We start from the raw sequence: 19,871 nt of genomic DNA, 5'->3' as shown, positions 1-19,871 counted from the left end.
TTAAAGTACCCAAACTATTTATTAATTACATAATAATACTAATAATTCCTAAAATAATTCATTCCTACAAAAGCGACTCCTAATTACAAAAAAAAAGTACATTGAAAGAAGTGCAATGCAAGAAAGAAAACTCTTGTCTATAGTTGATTGTAAGGCTTTTCGTCATCTTGTGCATCTGCTAAACTTCCTCCACTCTTCTCGTAATTAAGCTTCCTTTATGACGCAATTGCAAACATCTTCCAACCATTTAATCTTTCAATCAAAGTCTTCCTAGCCAACATTCAAGTGGTTATTATCTAATCATTCACGAGCATCTCTTCAGTGATTGATAGCTCATGGTCTTGCAACGCAACAATCAAGCTTTCATTAATTGACTACCACATACTCACCAATTCACATTGGTTTAGTATCAACCAATTACCGAATTAATCTTTTTATAAAGCCACATTAAGGTAGCCGACAACTTTTAAAGTTTAAAATTACACGTATGTGGTAGCTTCCCAAAAGGATTCAAACATGTGAGGAAATTTCAATCCCAAAATTTCCCTAACTCTCTCATACCACGACGTTTTGCACTACAACGTTTCACGCCAGAAAGTCCATCGCTTCCAAGAGAATGAATAAACGAAGCGGATTCAATTACAATGTCACTCCATTGTCTCTATTACCTTCTTAACAAGCAACTCTCAGTATCCAATTTCTGCTAATTCGCATATGTCTCAAACTTGAGTACACGTTGATGATTCCAAATCCCTTACTGTACAATGGCGTAACGTTGCATACCGAGACGTTTCACTCCAAAAAATAAAGCGCTTGGTGCTCTGTTCTATCAATCAGATGATGGCCTTGGTGCTTTTTCTATCAATCCTGTTGGCAAATAGTTCAGAAGAATGTTAATGGGTTTGTAGTGGCTTTCTTTGACGGAGCAGCTATCTCTAGGCTTATCTCGCACACATGCTTGGTGATGATACCAACCTCTAATCCCTTATGATTTTTTTTTTTTAAAATTTCTTGGTTTATATAAATGATGATAATTGAAATTCATTAATTAACCCTAAACCAACTCATGTTTGCACCTTTTGCAAAATTATTGCTTTTGTCTACTTCACTTATATTGGTTATCCTCATCTTTGTGTTAAAGTCGTCGGAGCGACAAGCTGTATGGAGCATGGGGATTCTTTGGGTAAATTCAAAAATAGTCTGATTTACAAGTGGTAATTTAAAAATAGTCACAGTTTCAAAAGTAATCGAAGTTTAGCCACTTTTAATGTAAAGATAAATCTGAACGAAAACGTTCAAAATCCGGAAAATATTCCAGCATAATATACTGGAGGTCCGGTATAATATACCGGTCCACCATAATATGCTGGAAGTTCATACACAGTTGATCCAATCTCCAGTATATTATGCTGGAACTTTTCGCGTGTTGGAGTTCCAGCATAATATGCCGGAAGTTCTTACACAGGTGCACCAATCTCCAGTATATTATGCTGGACCGGTCCGTGTTGCAGAAAAATAGTAGCTATTTTTCAATGACTTTGCAAATGCTGACTATTTTTGAATTAGCAGTCCGAAAACTGGCTAGCCCGTGCTATTTTTACATTCTCTTACTTCGTGTCCCTTTTCTTTTGGCCTTCACATTGTTAGTGTGGGATTTATGTTTTTAAAAAAAAGTGTGAACACAAAACTACTTAGAATAGCATTTGCAATTGGTATTTGCAGCATTATACATTCTATAACTATATATATTGAAAGTACGCTTGGTAAATAGTAATGACATAATTTTCAGTTTGTATGCATTGCCATGTTCAACCGAGATTGAAAATGTGTATGGTCAGTCAATATTGCAAAATTTAACACCTGTGTGCTTCTCTGTTCATTGTTTTCAATTATATTGGAGAGGTTAAGAACTTGAATCTTGATATTTGCAGGCTATTTGCTCTATATGTGCCATAGTGACCAATTGCCAGTGTTGATCAGTTTATTGTGTGTCATTGCTTCATACTGATACTCATATGTGCAATGGATATTGGACTGTTAAAATGGTTGTACTTCCTATTTTAAATGGTTTATGTCTCCGTCCAAATAATAGGGAAGAAAGCATGTTTAGAAAAAAGGTGAGCAACTATATTTTGATGGATGTAGTCATTCGTGGGTTTAAAGTGGGTGGTGTTCCTGGAGGAAAATTGATGAATAAGATGGAATAGTTCATCACATATCATCAAAAAAGCCATCTTTCTATTGTTTAAGATGAACTTATTATTTTCTTTTTGCAGGACACGAGGTTTACAACTTATGATTGCCGAATCGAGATTCGAGATTTTTCTGCGGCTTCCCTTGGTTGGATATTGTATATTCCTGCTTGATCCTAACTTTAATTTCTTTCTCTCAATAGCCTGCTGCAACACTTTGGAAGAACAAGGAAGGTGAGAGGGCTCTCTAGCACTTTTATTTAAGTGAAGCCTATATCTAAGCACTTCGATGAAAACTTCAGCATTTCTTTCCCTCTTTCTCTGTAAAAATAAACTTCAATAGCATTTCTTTCGCTCTCTCTGTTTGTCATTCATCTTCAATTTTGCTTTAGCTAAGTACGATTACATAAATGTATATATGAAATATGTGAATTGATCAATTTTCAGATAATTCAGAGGCTTTCTCAGTTAGGTTGTTAGGGATATCATGAAAGTTTTGTTGGGGAACTTTTGTTTTGGCTGAAGATTGAAGAGGGAGGTTTTGGAAAAAGTAATAGCACACAAGCTGTGGAAGAATGGTACAGGCAGATGCCGATATTCGCCCATTCATATATCACTGCTTCAATTGTCACCACCATCGGTTGTTCTCTTGAGTTATGCTACATATTAAGGAAAAGCATTAGATTATCAAGATTGAACCTTTATATAAAGCACGGACAATAAATGCTGACATGACACCTCTCTTTGCTTAGGAATCATATTTATCCTTTTTGTCATTTTTTTTTGCTTATTTTCCACAAATAAAAAACTGAAAAGTCGCTTCTTATAATCCTGCTCAAAACACCTCCATCTTAAACGCCTAACGGATATCTCTTTTAGCACCGGTTACACACTACTGACTCGCTCCATACAAATGTTAAACAATCAATCTCCATGGGTCGGGTGTCGAAAACTGCACAATTTCCTGCTCTATCAGCTATCAAATTGCTCTATCAGGCAAGTCTCCAATTCTCTTATTCTTCTCGCGCTTTTTGTTTTTGTTGAGTTGATTCTCTTTCAACATTGATAATTCAATTTTCTGTTAGCATTGTCTCTGAAATAATGAATTTCAAAGCATTTTAGAACTGCAAAACTGATTTTTTGTACTAATATTGAGTGAGGACCGAGGATGAATGTGTTGGACTATGGTGTCTAAAATCTAAAGATTCTTAAGGTTTCTTCACTTAGTTATACTCTGATGAATTCTTCTGTTGGTTTTATGAAAATCGAAAATTTAAATGCTAAACAAATTGTTCGAACCAAAACCTTCTATCCTTGATTCGTTTTAGGACTTCATTCGCCAGACTTTGAGAACGTCATCAAAGCATCGATAACTGTTGTAGTATTAGTTTTATCACCTTCTCTTGGGGGTCTCTTGCTTATGCTTATTGTATGAGGAAGACTATTGTGGTTGAGAAAAACGTATTATCCATCGGTGAGGCTAAGGTACCATAAAGTTATTATTGCAAGCTGCCAAATATTATTGGCTTGAATTTTATTTGAACTTGCTCTTTTTTACTTCCTAATTCATTGAGCCCGGGTTGAGTCGGTTGACCTATAATTTTTCAAATTCTTACATTCTGCTTTCAAAATGAATACTAGACAGATCAAGTTGTGATTTTCTGTGAAAATTCTTTCTCTTTTCTTTTAATTTTGGTCTGGGCAGATGTTGTGACTCTTGCTGTTTATTGGGGAAGCGCTATAATAGTGCTGGTCTGATCCTGATATAAGTTTACAATAGTTGTATGTTTCAATTAGGTCTGCTCAAGGTTTATTTGATCGAAGTTGTAGTAGTTGTTGTAGTTACATGGAGGAACGTGTCAGAGCGCAAAGCACCTGAAATCACTCTTGCTAAAATAGCGCAAAAGCAACATAGTATTCGGGATAGAACCATGAGAAATTTGAGTTAGTGATTTTTTCAGTTGAAGATAGTAGCAGAAGATGAGCGAGAGTTTCTTTTAAGATTTTCATTTGTTATCATGGAGGTTCCTTTGATGGATGGAAGAAGCAGTCTGATCTGAATACTGTCCAAAGGTAAGTATCTGTTAACCTTACCTGTTCATATCATGAATGGAGTGTCACATGCATAGCATTTCATGTGGCAACTATCTTGAGCAGATGATATATTTTTGAGTTTAACATTCTTTTAGCAGCATGATGCTCACAGTTACTTTATAAATCGTTCATATTGTAAATGGTTATGTTCAAGTTGCTGGATTCTTATGACATCTTAAGTGAATCTGTATCTTGTAGTTTACTTTTCTGCTTTCATTTGCTTATCTAATGGGGATATGGAGATGTTATACTTTGCATTGTAAGTTGTTTTTCAAACTACATTCTTTAGGCACCTCCCTGTTGCAGCTTTAGAGAAGGAACTGTTAATGATAATAAAAGCAAGATTGTGAAAAATATAGATCCTCATGGAAGATATGTTAGAAATAGTTACACATTGAATTTCAAGACATTGATAATAGCCGCTTGGTAGATCAGTTACCCTTTGGCATAGGCTATTCGTCAAATATTTTATCTACTGGACCGTATAGTTCTTCCTGCCTATCGATAATTCAATGCAGATACTTTAGTTTCAGAGTTCAAAATATTAACATGAGATTGATACAATGAAGCTCACTATGAGACTCAGTATTTGAGTTGTTGGTAATTTAATTTATCAAGCTTATGACAAAACTATTTATTTATCAATTCGATGAGGTTGTGGTTGACTTGCTATTGCACTGAGAAGAAAACAGAGAGGAGCTCAGAAGCACAACATGAGAAGGAGAAGATTGAACTGCCTGCTGAAGAAAAGCAGAATGTTGAATTGCCACCTGAAGATTGATCATTTTACAGGGTGATGAGTTTATGACAACGTCACTCACCCAATTCACAAAGAACCTGAACGTGAGTTTCTTACAACACAAGTTAGTTGTATAACAGGGAAAAAAAACTGGAGGACACAACCCAGAGACTATTCAAGCCTGAGGATCATTTTTTAATTCTTGATTATTCAATCTTAACTTCTCTTTCTTTTTTGTTTGTCTAATCTTCTGAACAATCACTTTTGTAAGATCTTTTCTTTTCTCTTTATCTTTGTTTATTATGAATAATTCCTACCTCATTGTTTCTCTTTCCTCATTTATTTTCTTTGGTTAGTTCAACATTATGTATGTATATATGTATGTATCTCTGTGTGTATATGCTACTTGGCTTGATTTTTCTATGAAAGTTGGAGCTAGGTTTAATGGTTAGATGTAGTTTTCACAATTATGTAGGTTGTTCCTTTGTCTTGTGAGTGGAAGGGATAAGACCTGAATTTAAAGTCCATATTGCATTTTGAGGCTGTTCCTTTGGTAATTTTGTTTATGAGTTATCCTCAGGGACCATGAGTTTATAAATTGCATTTCTCTATTGTAGGTTGCTTATTAGATTATCTACAAAAATATGTTAAGCAAGAAGTGTTCTGTAACGATCCGATCGGTCGTTTTGAATATTTGTACTTTGCTCGATAGTTTGAGGGCATGAGTAGCTCAGTATGATGTATTATGACTTGTGTGAATCGTCGGTTTTGGTTTTCAAATTAATCGGAATCGATTTGTAAGAATGAATTTCACGATTGAAGCTTTACGTTGGAAGAGTTAACCAAGTTTGACTTTTGTGAATTTGACCCCGGAACGAAGTTTTGAGTGTTTCGTTAGGTCCGGATGGTGATTTTGGACTTAGGCGTATGCCCAGATTTGCATTTGGATATTTCTAGAAGGATTCGACGCTAATTGGCGTAAGTTGGAAATTTGAAGGCTTGGAAAGTTCATGAGTTTGACTGGGAGTTGACTTTGATGGTGTCAGATTCGGATTAGAATTCCGAGAAATGGAATAGCTTCGTTATGTCATTTGGGACTTGTATGCAAAATTTGGGTTCATTCCGGGTTGATTTGATATGTTTCGGTGCGAGTTTTGAAAGTTGAAAGTTCAAAGTTTATTTAAGTTCGAATTGATGTGCGATTCGTCGTTTTGATGTTGTTATGTGTGATTTGAAGCCTCGAGTAGGTCTGTATTATGCTACGGGACTTATTGGTTTATTCGGACAAGGTCCCGAATGGCTCGGATAAGTTTCGAACGGGGTTCGGATCGTTTGGAGCCTTGTTGATGTTGCTGAAATATTTGGCTACTGGTGTCTTCGCACCTGCGCATAAGGGACCGCAGGTGCGTGCTCGCTAGGGGTGGGCATAAAATCCGAAAAACCGAATTCCGAACCTGAGGATTTTGTGCTCGCTAGGAGTCGGATTTGAATAAAACTTGTATGGTTGGACTCGTAATTTAATGGATTGTCGGATTTGGTGAGTTTTGTCGGGTTCCGAGGTGCGGGCCCGGGTTGTACTTTTGAGTTGATTTTGGGCTTTTGATTATAGATTCGACCTTTATCTATTGGGTTTGGTTCCTTTGGCATTATTTGATGTATTTGAGTTGCTTTTGGCTAGTTTTATGTCGTTTAGAGGTCGGTACGCGCGAGATGGCATTTTTGGAGCATCACTTGGCTTGCTCTGTATTGGATTTGGCTTGTTCGAGATAAGTAACACTTCTAACTTGATGTTGTGGGTATGAAACCCTGAATTACGTATTATGTGATTAATGTTGAGGTGACGCGCATGCTAGGTGATGGGCGCGTGGGCGTGCACCGTGTGAATTATCATTTAGCCTATTCCATGGAACTATGTAGCTATCTTATATGAACATTTTTACTATACTCTATATGTTAGAGCACTTGAGCTGTAATTTATGCCAAAATAATGTTTAGGCTTTGTTGTTGAGTTATTTGCTTAATAGAAGTTATTTACTTAGTTGCATTTATCATTTAATATCATATCTCAGTCTCCGTTATCGTATATTGTCACATCTCGTATTACTGATTAGGGCTGCTTAGCGTGAGTGTTGTGAGCCCGAGAGACTGGAGAGATTGATGACTGAGTGAGGCCGAGGGCTTGTTGTGAGTGATATTTATGGGACCGGGTTGCACACCGCAACATGCTTTATTGATTCATGTCAGGATTTGGCTTATTATAGCGCTTGGGCTGGATCGGCCCTTTCGGAGTCTGCACATCCATAGTGGGCACAATTGCTAGCAATTATTTGCATTTGGGCTGGATCTGCCCTGATTCATTTGCATTGGGCTGGATTTGCCTTGGTTTATTTGCATTTAGGTTCATTTGCATTGGGTTGGATCTTCCCTGGTTTATTTGCATCTTTAGGCTGGATCTGCCCTGATTTATTTGCATCTTTGGGCTGGATCTGCCTTGGTTTATTTGCATTTGGGCTGGATCTACCCTGTACAATACTGAGTGACTGAGTGTGCTGAGTATTGAGCATGATGAGTGAAAATACGAGACAGTGAAATTGAGTACTCTGAGAGTGTGAGTACATGAGTTCATTGTAACACCCCATAAATTCGACTTAGGTATGAATGTGTTAAATGAGTAGTATATTATATTTTGGACATGTGAAGTTCTATCGGTATGTGTATGGGTGGAAATAGTTATTTTAGAATCAAGAAGGAGAGTGAGGTGTATAAGATTCGATAAAATCTACTAAGTTTTTAAAAGGTCTATCTTGCAGCAGAATGTAGTAAAAATGTATAAGGAATTTGGAAAAACTCAAAACGTAAAAGTTGTAGCCCTTTGGAATAACTTTCCAACAATATATTGCGGGGCCCTAACGGATCTTTGTGCAAAATGTTATGTGCGTTTTACTGAGCAATGCGCAGTATGCGGGCCCAGGTGCGCGCCCGGATGGTCCCGTGCGCGGCCGCACACTTGTGGCAGTGCTACTGCCTTCTACGTGTTAGGTGCACGGTTGGGCTTTGAGGTGCGTGGGAGCGCACCTGAGGGGTCAGTTTTAAAGCCCTACTTCGTCCCCCACACCCCAAAACACAAAAACTTGCTCTAGAAAGGGAAGCTCTTAAGAACCTAACCTCCCCAGGGTCCCTCCACCATCCAAGGTAAGTTCTAATGGTGATTCTAAGTTAATTTCAATTCTTCAACACCTTATTAACATGTATAAATCCTTCAAATCATTAGATATTGGATTGGGAGATCATTGTTTAGAAAAGAAACTCTAGAACTCGAATTCAAGAGGATTGAACTTCAAAAAGGTAATGTGTGATAAGTAGGGATTTTGACTACTTATTTGCACTCTTTTACTTTAGTTTTAGCTCAAAAATGCTTAAAGTTATTCCCGAAAACTGATAAAATGTGCTTACTTGCAGGAGCATTGAAAAAAGAGCCAAAACGATGAAATTCAACTCAAGGAGTATTTTTGGACAAGGACTAAAACCAAGCAAAAAGAGCAAAGTGCAGACCGCACAATATTGAGTGCGGTTGCAGACTATGAAGGACCTCTGTTATAATTCCTTTGCAAAGTGCAGACGCCGCAAAAGATGAGGTTCATAGAGATGGAGTTCTGAGTCCATGAAGAAGTGTGGACCGCACTATTATTGTGCGGCCGCAGAATTCAAGAGTGCGGCTACACTCAAAAATGTGTGGTCCACAGAAGTCCCTTATGTCAGGCTCAAATTCAAGAGTGCGTCCGCACTCAGAAATGTGCGATCCGCAGAATTTGAAGACGTGTGGCTGTAACCCAGAATTGTGCGGCCGCAGAAGTCCATCCTGTCAAGCCCAACTTCAAAGTGCGGACCGCACATAGAATTGTGCGGCCGCAGAACCTCCGCATGGGTAATTTTGTCTGATAATTTCAACTGTGTATAAATAGTTCTTTTCCCAATTAGTGGTGTGAATTTGGACGACAATAATTTTTGGCGTCGTTGCTGCGGAGCTAAAAACGGATTTAGCTATATATTTGGTTTTGTGTGTGACTTGTCTTCTTTTCCTTCCGAGTTACTAACGTTTTTGTGAATCGATTATAGGTACAAAAATGGCTCTCAATAATGATCCTCTCGGAAACTTGCCTTTGGGGGAGGAAGTGGACGATGACCAAGATGATGAGGTTCCTCTTGAACCTTAAGCAAATAGGCGAGGCTGACCGCCTCAAAACAATATTCCCGTCCCTCCCCTACTTCCACCAAGAGCATCTTCACACCGGGTGTTGCCAAATGAAGGATACGCAAGTGCCATAGTCCTGCCCCGCATTAGGGTGGGAAACTTCCAAATCACCAATGTTATGCTCACATTGCTAGAGCAATGGGGATTCTTCACCGGGGCTCTGAGTCAAAATGCATACAAACACTTGAACGGGTTTGTGGACACTTGCTGGGGGAGTAAACAGACCAACATCTCCTAGGATGCTCTAAGGTTGAGGTTATTTCCCTTCTCTCTACGGGGGAAAGTTTTGGATTGGTTAGAAAGATTGCCAAACCATTCTATCCATACATGGGATTAATTGGCGGAAAAATTCATTGCCAAGTTCTTTTCTCTCGCGTATATGGCTACTCTTCGAGACAAGATTCTAGCATTAAAGCAAGAACCCAATGAGCCTTTGCACGAGATTTGGGAGAGGTACCGTACTATGGTGAAAGAGTGCCCGAATAATGACATGACTGAGGCTATGATTCAACAAACCTTCTACAGGGAATCAATACTACCAATCAATGCGTGGTCAACCAACTTGCCGATGGGAATTTCATGACAATACCATATGCCGAAGCTTGTGAGATTATAGATAAAATGGCGGATACTTCATCGGCATGGCAAAGTAGAGCTAATGTTCCTCAAGGTGATCCAAATATGATTCACCTACATAAAGAATTGCATGATCATGGGCAAACAATTGCCGAGTTGACCACAACAATGAATCAATTAGCCAAAGCTCAACTTCAACAAGTTCAAGGTCCTAAGCAAGTAAATGCAATGGAAGGTGTCAACATGATGGTGAACAAGCGAAGGCAAAAGGGTCAACAAGTGCAAAACTATGTGGAAGAATTTATGCAAGATGATAGTGGGTTTGACCAAGACGAATCATACAATGAGCAAGAGGAAGAAGTGCAATATGTGAACAACTACCAAGGGCAAAGAAACAACTCTCAAGGTCTGAATCAACAACAATGGCGATCTCAAGGAAATCAAGGAAATTGGAATAATCAAAACCACCAAGGCAATTGGAGTGGTGGTAACAACAATCAAGGTAATTGGAACAATAACAATAATCAAGGCAATTGGAATAATCAAGGCAACCAAGGCAGTTGGGGTAGCAACAATCAAGGATATTAGGGAGGCAACAACCAAGGGGGTTGGAATAATAACCACGGGAATCGGGGTCGGGCTTTCAAAGACCCCCGATGTATCAACAACCAAGCAACCCGCCTCCTTATCCGTCTCATGGTTCTAGCTCTTCCAATAATGAGATGGGACGGATTGAAAATATGTTCAAACAAATGATGGAGAAAATGCCGACTCTGATGTTCAACTAGCCTCTCACAACACTTCAATTCGCAATTTGGAGGTTCAATTAGGGCAAATCTCGCAAGCTTTAAACACTCGTACTAAAGGGGAACTACCTAGTGACACGATGGTGAACCCGAAGGGTAGGAATAACACAGGACATGCCATGGCCGTAACCACATGGAGTGGAAAAGGTGGGGAGGCAACAACCTCAAACCAAAGAAGAATTGTGGATGGTGATGTAGTGATTCAAGAAGATGAAATTCCAAGCTATGTGGTTCAAACTAATGAAGAAGTGAGAATTGATATTGATGAGAATGTGGAGGATCAAGAAGAAGTGAACCCGTCTAGGTAACACATGATTAACGTACCGGAACCGGTAGTGCCAAAGGCCAAGGCACCAATGCCAAGGCCTCCTCCTCCATACCCTCAAAGGCTCACCAAGAAAAATAGTGAGAATAAATTCAAGAAGTTTATTGACATGATGAAGAGATTATCCATTAATGTGCCATTGGTTGAAGCATTGGAACAAATTCCCGGCTATGCAAAGTTCATGAAGGATTTGGTGACAAAGAAAAGATCAATGAATTTGAGACTATCAAGATGACACATCAAGTGAGTGTTATTGTGCACTCAATGGCTCCAAAATTGAAAGATCCCGACGCTTTCACAATCCCTTACACTATTGGGAGCGCCGACTTTGCCAAAACTCTTTGTGATCTAGGGGCGAGTATCAACTTGATGCCCTACTCGGTATTCAGAACTTTGGAAATTGGGCAACCAAGACCCACATCTATGAGGTTACAAATGGCGGATCGTACTAAGAAGAGACCATTGGGTATTATTGATGATGTGTTGGTTCGTGTTGATAAGTTTATCCTGCCGGCGGACTTTGTGATTCTTTATTGCGAAGTGGACTATGAGGTACCTATTATCTTGGGTAGACCTTTCCTTACTACGGGGAAGGCTCTTGTTGATGTGGAAGTCGGTGAGCTCACCTTCCGGGTGGGCGATGACAAGGTGGTTTTCCATGTATGCAAATTTATGAGGTAACCGAATAGCAATGAATTTTGTTCGTTTATGGACTTAGTGACCTAGGTGATTGTTGATGATACTAGTGCCATGATGAATGTTGATGATACTTTAGAGGCAATATTGCTTAATCATGATGATGATGAGAAGTAAGGCTGTGGAATGTGTAAATGCATTGTAAGGAATGGGGTCGTACACTTATGTACCTCAAACATTGTCCTTAGATCTTGAGAACCGGAAGACTCTTCCAACAAAGCCCTCAATCGAGGAGCCTCCCACTTTGGAGTTAAAGCCATTGCCTCCACATCTCAGGTATGAATTCCTTGGGCTATGCTCTACTTTACCAGTTATTCTTTCCTCTTGTTTGACTAACGTGCAGGTAGACTCTACTTTGGCGGTGCTACAAAAGAGGAAGAAAGCTATAGGATGGACATTTGTGGACATTCGAGGTATAAGCCCCGCCTTTTGCATGCATAAGATTATTTTGGAGGAGGATGCCAAACCCTCCGTTGAACATCAAAGAATATTAAATGAATCAATGCAAGAGGTGGTGAATAAGAAGATCATAAAATGGTTGGATGTCGGGGTTATTTACCCCATTTATGATAGCTCGTGGACCTCTCCGGTGCAATGTGTCCCAAAGAACGAGTTGATCCCCACAAGAACGGTGACCGGGTGGAGAGTGTGTATGGACTATCGGAAGCTCAACAAAGTCACTCGGAAAGATCATTTCCCACTCCAATTCCTTGATCAAATGCTTGATAATTTGGCTGGTCGAGCTTTCTATTATTTCCTTGATGGATATTCCGACTACAATCAAATTCTTATTGCTCTGGAGGACCAAGAGAAGACTACTTTCACTTGTCCCTATGGTACTTTTGCATTCTCGCGAATGCCGTTTGGGTTATGCAATGCACCGACGACTTTTCAATGGTGTATGATGGCCATCTTCACCGACATGGTGGAGGATTTTCTTGAGGTCTTCATGGATGACTTTTCCGTGGACGGAAATTCTATTGATGATTGCTCGAACAACTTGGATAAGGTCTTGGCAAGATGTGAGGAGACAAACTTGGTTTTGAATTGGGAGAAATGTCACTTCATGGTTGAGGAAGGCACTGTCCTCGGCCACAAAATTTCAAAGCATGGTATTGAGGTCGACAAGGCCAAAATAGAGGTGATCTCTAAACTCCCACCCCCTACATCCGTGAAGGGAGTGAGGAGCTTCTTGGGTCATGCGGGGTTCTATCGCTGATTCATCAAGGATTTTTCCAAAGTGGTGAACCCCTTGTGTAAACTGTTGGAGAAGGATACCAAGTTCCATTTCAACGAGGGCTACAACTCTTATTATCACCGCACTGGATTGGAGCTTGCCTTTTGATCTCATGTGTGATGCAAGTGATGTGGCGGTTGGAGCAGTTTTGGGGCAACGTATCAACAAAATCTTCCATCCGGTCTACTATGCTAGTAAGACCATGAATGATGCCCAAGTCAATTACACAGTGACCGAAAAAGAGCTACTTGCTATTGCATTTGCTATGGAGAAGTTTCACCCGTACTTGATGGGTACAAAGGTGATTGTCCACACCGATCATGCGGCGCTTCGGTACTTAATGAGCAAAAAGGATTCAAAGGCAAGGTTAATGCGGTGGGTGCTTCTATTGCAAGAGTTTGATCTAGAGATTCAAGACCGCAAGGGTAGTAAAAACCAAGTGGCGGACCACTTGTCTCGTTTGGAGGAGGAGGGGAGGCCACATGACGGCCTTGAGATAAATGATTCCTTCCCCGACGAGTAACTTCTAGCCATTTCAATGACCGGGATGCCATGGTTCGCCGACTTAGCAAATTATCTTATGAGTGGTATTGTACCGAATGAGTTCTCTTCAAACCAAAGGAAGAAACTCAAACGGGATTGCCTTGACTATTATTGGGATGAGCTGTATCTCTTCCGAATTTGTACCGATGGTGTGATTCGACGATGTGTACCAGGGGAAGAACAAATGGAAATTCTTGAGGCTTTCCACTCTTCACCATATGGTGGTCACCATGGTGGAGCTAGAACGGCAACAAAAGTGTTGAGTTGTGGATTCTATTGGCCTACTCTTTACAAGGACGCTAGCGATCTCGTCAAGCGTTGTGATGAATGTCAAAGGGCCGGTGACATTTCTAAGAAAAATGAGATTCCCCTCACCACTATCTTGGAGATTGACATTTTTTATGTGTGAGGCATTGATTTCATGGGTCCGTTCGTGAGCTCTTGTGGGAACACTTACATTTTGGTAGCTGTGGATTATATGTCAAAGTGGGTTGAAGCCGTGGATTTACCCAACAATGAAGCTCGAAGTGTGGTGGCATTTTTGAAAAAGAACATCTTCACAAGATTCTGTACTCCAAGGGCCATTATTAGTGATGGGGGATCACACTTTTGCAACAAAGCTTTTGATACCTTACTCACCAAGTATGGTGTTACTCACAAAGTCTCGACCCCCTATCATCCTCAAGCAAGCAGGCAAGTGGAAGTCTCCAACTGGGAGATCAAGAGTATTTTGTCAAAGACAGTGAATGTCAACCAGACGGATTGGTCAAAGAAACTTGATGATGCTCTTTGGGATTATAGGATGGCTTACAAAACACCGATTGGTATGTCTCCATACCGGTTAGTGTTCGGGAAAGCTTGTCACCTTCCGGTGGAACTTGAGCACAAGGCTATGTGGGCATTGAAGAAGCTTAATCTTGAATGGGATGTCGCTGCCAACTTAAGGGTGGCACAACTGAATGAGCTTGATGAATTCCGGTACCATGTTTATACAAGTTCGTCCTTATATAAGGACATGATGAAGTACCTCCATGACAAGTACATCCGGAACAAGGATCTCAAAGAAGGTGATCTTGTGTTATTGTTTAATTATCGGTTACGAATGTTCCCAGGAAAGTTGAAGTCTAAGAGGAGTGGTCCGTTTGAGGTTGTGAATGTGACACCCTTTTGTGCATTAGACTTGAAGAACAAAAATGATGAAGTGTTTAAAGTCAATGGTCACCGGGTAAAGCATTATTTTGGCAAAGTTGATGATGGCTGCGTCGTGGCGTTAATTCATTTCAAGTGATTGATGGTAATTTGCGTCGTGCCGCGACGTTAAATCAAGCGCTTCTTGGGAGGCAACCCATGTTTCTTTTCATTTTTTATTTTCTTCTATTTTAGATAGGTTTTGTATTGAGCTAACTGGTTTTGAAGTGAATTTCAGGAATGAGTGTGCATTGCAAGTACTGTGTTCGAAAAAATTGGCCTAGTGTTGAAAAAATACGGACCGCACAATTCTGTATGCCACAGCAGAGAAGAATCTGCGGCCGCACAACTCGAGACCCAAAAATCCAACTCTCTGAAGTTTTGAATTGCATAGAAAATGCCATTCTGCGGTTGCACTCACTTTTGTGCGGACCGCAGAACTTCAACAAGGTTCAGGTAAAGAGTCCGCGGCCACACTCACTTTTGTGCGGACCGCAAAACTTCTGCAAGGTTCAGGTAAAGAGTGTGGACCGCACTGAAAATTGTGCGGCCGCACTCAACTTCAATTTTGACAGATTTTGGTCAACCTATAAATAGGACCTCATTGCACTATTCACAACTTTACATACTCTGAACTTTTGAGACCTAAGCAAGCAAAGTGCACACAAAGTACCTCACACTCCACATTCATTTCATTAGTATAGATTCTTACCTGCATCCTTCATCACTTGTATGTTCAATTCATGTTTAGATTTTTCAATTTTTTAGTTTTTGTTCTTAATTAGTATAGTTATTTTTAAACCTAAAATGTCAAATGTTCTTCATGTGTGCTTGAAATTGTGTGGGTAATTTCATGTGTGCTCATTGGGGACTGGGTAGATCATTCATCATGTTTAATTTGCAAATACCATATTTAAATTGTGCAAAAATTGCAAAAACTAAGTCAGTGCCATTTTATTTTTGAATTGTGCGGACACATACAAAATTGTGCGGTCCGCACATCTTGAGTTAGGGCAGAATGTGATACATGAAAGGTGCAGACCGCACTCAAAATTTTGCGGTCCGCAGAAAAATTGTGCGGTCCGCAGAAAAATATGTGCGACCGCACTTTGGAACTTCAGAGAATCAGTAGTCTGAACCTGGTTTTGTGCGACCGTACTCAAAATTGTGCGGTCCGCTCTTCAGCATGTGCGACTGCACTTTGAAATTGTGCGGTCCGCACAAGGAAGTCTGCGGCCGCACTCAATATTGTACGGTCTGCACTGTCTCTTTTGTACACTGATTTCCTGCAACTGTTAACATGCTTTTGAACTTTAATTGACTTATGTGCTTCGTATTGCAGACAATGGTTCGATTACGAGGCAGAGGTGATACATCTAATGGGAGGGGTGAACCCTCCCGAGGCCGAGGAAAGGGCACTCAACCTCTGGGAGTGCAATCAAAAGCAATAGCCAAAAAGCCGACCACTGGGAGAGATAGGGCCACATCCCTCAGAATCAAGCTCGTATGTCCCATCTAGGGAAGCCTCCGAAGGTCACTCACTGGAGGTACAGCCTGAGGCCCAGTCCCAACCACCACAATTCACTGGAAGATACCAACTGCGCAACGAACCCTCCACCACAGCAAGTTCTTCTGAGGGTTCCGATGCCGGTAGCCAGGGTTCAGAGCCCTCCTCTACACACACTCCCTCTGCACCAGTTGCAGTAGATAATGATGATGTTCCTGATGATGGTAGGGGAGGTGACACTAGAGTGGGCGGCCTAGAGAGGTCGAAGAAGAAGGAAGTATGGGAAGATAGGTTCGTGAGTTTGACTGCCTTCACAAAGTTTAGAGAGTGGTGGCCCCAGAGATCGCTCACACTTGAGCGACAATTCTTGCTGAAGGATTTGGATAAATACAATCCAAATGTCCTTAAGCAGTTTAGGGAGCGCAAGGGGTGGATGTGGTTCACCCAGGGTGTTATGGATGCCAAAGAGCACTTGGTACTGGAGTTTTATGCCAATGTGGCACACATCAAGAAGGGTACCAAAGTGACCAAAGTGAGAAATTTGAAAGTCAGATTTGACCCAAGCACTTTGAACACTTACCTGGGATTCGAGGAGGTAGAGGCAAATCCAGTACTTGGAGAAGCCTGCTATGGGTGATGCAACTCGCCCTTGTTTAGCAGAGATTTTGGCTCCTCCAGGACCACCACCACCGTGGATCACGGCAGGGGTTCCTATTGCACGGGCCACCCTAAAGTTTGAAGCAAAAGGGTGGCAAACTTTTTTGTGCAGCCGTATTGACCCAAGCCGGAATGAGAACAATCTTCCAATCCCCCGAGCAGTTTTGGTGGCATCTATTATGGCAGGGTACCTAATTAATGTGGGTGCCATCATGTCGGCCAACATGTCAGTGGTTGTCCGAAAAGGTGAAAGCTCCTAGCCATATCCCAATACCCTCACATAATATTTCACAGATGAAAAGGTGAGCCGAGGAGTTTTGATACAAAAGTACGGGCCAAGAAGCCCTTCTTATGGTCCTCCTTGCAAGGTTCGGAAAACCCAAAGTTCAAGGGTAAGGCAACTACCACCGTTGGTCAGTCTGATGAGCCATCGGTGGTGGTTACAGAGTCAGCCACTGAGCCTTCTACAGCTCTTATGCCTTCTGCAGCAGCCGACCCTTGCACCGAGACATCTGAGAAAGGAGGTTACAAAGATTGCAGCAGCTAGTGATTTACCATTTGACCTACTGATGGAGATAGATTCATCAGTACCAGCATACCCAGTAGCACCATCAGCATAGGCACCAACTGGCCAGTCTGACGAGCCAGACCTTGCTACCCACACTGCCGAGGAGGTGCTTCAGATGTTCACCAACCCCATTGTTCCCCGAGCAGAGGATGATGAGATCCAGTTGGAGGAGCCTGAGGGTGGTGATGTTGCCATGCACCCTGAGACCACATAGGAAGTTTTCTTTACTCTCTACCCTCCTTTATTTTGATTTTGCTAAGCATCGGGGACAATGCTTATTTTTATTCAGGGGGGGTGGTCTATTTTGGTTGGTTTGATTTGATGACATTGGCATGTAACAACTTTAATACTATTTTTCTTTTATCATTATTTTCTCTTTCATTATGTATATATTCCTCCCTCTCTTTTGATGTATATATTCTATTCCCCTCGGTTTGTATATTCATTTGTCTTACTTTCAGTAGCTTATTTCATAGCTTCTTTATTTTGTTTTCTTAGTAGTCTAGCTTCTTATTTATGTTAATAGCTTCTTTCTGATTCAGTAGCTTCTTTTTATGTTTAAGTGAGCAATAAGCCTTTAGTTTTCTTAATGCCATGGTTCTTTCCAAAGGTGGGTTTTGTGTGAACCGGGCGGCTCTTCCCAACGATGGATGGCGTGACAACCTTCTAAAGGGATTGAGTCCGTTTTTGATGTTTAGGTAGAAATAGTAGCGTTAGTGAATAAAAAAGGGTCAAGCATGCTTCACTTAGTACCAACACACTTAACTACACGCTTATGGTTAAAAACAAGCTTTTGGAAAGAAATGGCTCTAGTTAGTGACCTTGTGACTCTTGTGTTGACTTAGGCAATCATTGGGTGGTTTAGTTAAACCATTAGCGATCTTCAATCTTGAATACAGTTGTTGTGGGCCCTCGACTCTATCCTCTTTAACAATCCGGTTGTGTAAGAGGTGAGATATTTTGTTACAAGTCCAAGTACTCGTGCGAATGGTCTAGAACTTGCTCTGAATGTGTTTCTAGGCAAAATTCTAAGTTTGCTTGGCTTGAGAAGTGATTGTAGGCTCTCCTTGACCCGTTTTGAAACCTTCCATGGACCACCAATGATGTTATCCTTAGTCATCCCTTTTGAGCCTAAAGCCTTTTTCATTCGATAACCATGTTACAAGCCTTTACCCATTTTATAGTGACCCTCTCTTGGCACCCGAGCTTTCCTTAGCACTCATGAGAAACAAATGGTGAAAACATAAGTTTGGAAGAGAGATGAGGAGTTTGAAAGTGGTATCAAGGCACAAGAATAGAAAAGAAATGAATAAAAGGAAAGGAAAAGAAAAAGAAAGAAAGAACAAAAGAAAAACACAAAAAGAAAGTGAATAATTTGAAGGGTTGAAAGGATTCAAAAGAAAGCAAAATTGCAAAGCATGGAGAAAAAAAAGAAGGAGAATATGAATATCATGACCAAGAAAGAGTGATGTCAAGTCTCTCTAGTTCCCCTAAGGAAAAAGAAAATGACTCAAAGAATCGGCAAAGTATGAGCCAAAAAGAGAAAATGGAGTGCTAAAAGAAAGTTGAACCCATTCCATTCCAACATTTCCCTCCTTAGTCCAAAAGCCTTCATTACATGTCGAAAAAGCCCTACGTGATTTCAAGCCGAGTAAGCTTATATTAGTGGTGATCTACATGAGGGGCAAACATATGGTACTTAGAGCCATACTTGTGACATTCTTTTGAGAGTGATGAGCGAACCTTTCACGAATCATTGAATTGAGTGCTACATTCTTGAGTGAGAATTACCTTATTTGCTTGAGGACAAGCAAAAGCTTAAGTTTGGGGGAGTTGATAAGTAGGGATTTTGACTACTTATTTGCACTCTTTTACTTTAGTTTTAGCTCAAAAATGCTTAAAGGTATTCCCGAAAAATGATAAAATATGCTTACTTGCGGGAGCATTAGAAAAAGAGCCAAAACAATAAAATTTAACTCAAGAAGGAGTATTTTTGGACAAGGACTAAAACCAAGCAAAAAGAGAAAAGTGTGGACCGCACAATATTGAGTGCGGCCGCAGACTATGAAAGACCTCTGATAGAATTCCTTTGCAAAGTGTGGACTGCACAATTATTGTGCGACCGCAGAAGATGAGGTTCAAAGAGATGGAGTTCTGAGTTCATGAAGAAGTGCGGACCGCACTATTATTATGTGGCCGCAGAATTCAAGAGTGCGGCCGCACTCAGAAATATGCGGTCTGTAGAAGTCCCTCCTGTTAAGCTCAAATTCAAGAGTGCGGCTGCACTCAGAAATGTGCGGTCCGCAGAATCTGAAGACGTGCGGCCGCAGAAGTCCATCCTGTCAAGCCCAGCTTCAAAGTGCGGACCGCACACAGAATTGTGCGGGCGCAGAACCTTCGCAGGGACAATTTTGTCCGATAATTTTAGCTGTGTATAAATACTTCTTTTTGTCAAATTTAGGCTAAGTTTTGAACTCCCGAAAGTAGCTAG

The 19,871-nt window shown here is 40.7% G+C and overlaps 1 long non-coding RNA gene across 3 annotated transcripts; it reads left to right on the top strand.

Annotated features, from left to right (window-relative positions):
- Positions 1-237: 237 nt before the first annotated feature.
- LOC104109059 (uncharacterized) lies at positions 238-5,346 on the top strand. 3 transcript variants are annotated; one of them, XR_011413970.1, is made up of 4 exons: positions 238-961; positions 1,932-2,117; positions 2,277-2,426; positions 2,640-5,346. It is a non-coding gene; the product is annotated as an uncharacterized lncRNA (long non-coding RNA). The 3 variants fall into 3 exon arrangements; XR_689146.4 differs by lacking the exon at positions 1,932-2,117 and having other exon boundaries at positions 241-961; XR_689144.4 differs by having other exon boundaries at positions 243-2,117.
- Positions 5,347-19,871: the final 14,525 nt, after the last annotated feature.

Source organism: Nicotiana tomentosiformis, chromosome 2, assembly GCF_000390325.3.
Source record: "Nicotiana tomentosiformis chromosome 2, ASM39032v3, whole genome shotgun sequence".
Classification (NCBI taxonomy): domain Eukaryota; kingdom Viridiplantae; phylum Streptophyta; class Magnoliopsida; order Solanales; family Solanaceae; genus Nicotiana; species Nicotiana tomentosiformis.
The sequence above is the reverse complement of the archived record's forward strand: the minus strand, read 5'-3'. Positions and strand labels throughout refer to the sequence as shown.